Below are 1,849 nucleotides of genomic sequence, written 5' to 3'. Positions count from 1 at the left end.
TATGTGGCATTTGCAAAGCTATTTACACGGATACGGATATAATTATCAAATTAAATACGTTATTTATATTAAGCATTTCATACAGATTACAATGGTCCCTTACTCCATACAATTTAAATGAATATTTCAGGAGTAATCGTAAATTAAAGTTCCATTGCGCGCCATATAACTTGTACGAAATGTTAAAGACGCTATCCGCAGTTAGTTCTAATTTTTACCACCTTATGAGCTGGGATCGCTTTACTTACCCCCACCATGCACTTCGCACGGTCCCAATACTTGCGTTATTTTCATGTACGGGCTAACTCAACTATAAGATTCATTTCGATAAGCTGTAGTAGTTAAATATTAAAAAAAAAACCAATCACGTGCTGCCGTGCTCTCATAGAAAAATGTAAACGGGAGTGGGGCGGCGGCGCGGGGCGTAGGTGGGAGTCGCGCGTTTTTGTCTACCATGATACTCACCAATTCTCATGAATTATGTAGGTTTTATAGTAAAAAAAGTATTATTTTACATGACTCGTAGACAAAGTATTGTACTCAATAGTGCTTCAATAGTGTGTCCTGCTTTTCAATCTCGTACCTTACTTAGGCAACTCAGCAAGCTTCGTTGCTAAATACAGTACTCTACTGAAAAGCTCTCTATTCCTACCTTACCTTACCTTACCTTTGTATAAAATACTATAATCTTTATTAACCAAGCAAGGGAAAGCCTCTATTTCAGCATGGGCAAAAATTATCCGATCCAGTCCTCAGTGCCAATTAGTTCAGTACCTACCCCTAGTGTAACTTTGATCGACATCATAACGTGACGAACGCGTTTGCGTTAAGTCTCATTTTGTATAGGATTTTGAAGTTCCAAAACGTCCCGCTTGGCGCGCTCTTCCTAAATCCAATACAAAATGAGACTAAACGCAAACGCGTACGTCAAGTTTCAAAATCGAATTTAGTTACACTAGGGGTACTGATAAATTAATCGAAGTTCTCCAGTATTGTAGGTATGTAGATATTGATAGTCGGTGTATGACCCAGGCCATTGCCCGATGAGTGTATAATGTTTGCTCGACGACAAACAACACACGACTCGATTGCTTTTGATTGCTCTAAACCTACGCATTTCAAATGGTAGGGTTTATTTGCCTATTTTATTTACTATTTAGTAAAAAAATAGAGTTTGATTTTGTTTTGATATGTATGATCGTATTAAAAATTAATATGAAGACCTCAGATAAAATATATTTTTTTTTAAATATGAACTCTTGTAAAAATACATACTACTTATTTATTTGTGACCGCGGCCGGCAAAACGTCCCACTTTGCTGCTTGCCATAAGAATAAAGATACAAGCAAATCTCGCCCTTATGGCAAGCGAAAAAGTGGGTCTCACATTGACTTATCAAGTTTGTTCTTCTTCTTCTTCCTCGCGTTGTCCCGGCATTTTGCCACCGCTCAAGGGAGCCTGGGGTCCGCTTGACAACTAATCCCAAGATTTGGCGTAGGCACTAGTTTTTACGAAAGCGACTGCCATCTGACCTCCCAACCCAGAGGGTAAACTAGGCCTTGTTGGGATTAGTCCGGTTTCCTCATGATGTTTTCCTTCACCGAAAAGCGACTGGTAAATATCAAATAATATTTCGTACATAAGTTCCGAAAAACTCATTGGTACGAGCCGGGTTTGAACCCGCGACCTCCGGATTGCAAGTCGCACGCTCTTACCGCTAGGCCACCAGCGCTTTTTTTGACTTATCAAGTTTGTTATTCAATATATTACTGTTTCAATAAATTTTGGCGTATAATATTATTATCTTTATTTCGTAGTGCTACGAAGAAAGCAGTAACACTTATAGAT

This window comes from Cydia pomonella, chromosome 21 (assembly GCF_033807575.1).
Source record: "Cydia pomonella isolate Wapato2018A chromosome 21, ilCydPomo1, whole genome shotgun sequence".
In the NCBI taxonomy this organism is placed as follows: domain Eukaryota; kingdom Metazoa; phylum Arthropoda; class Insecta; order Lepidoptera; family Tortricidae; genus Cydia; species Cydia pomonella.
Note: the sequence above shows the minus strand (reverse complement) of the source record.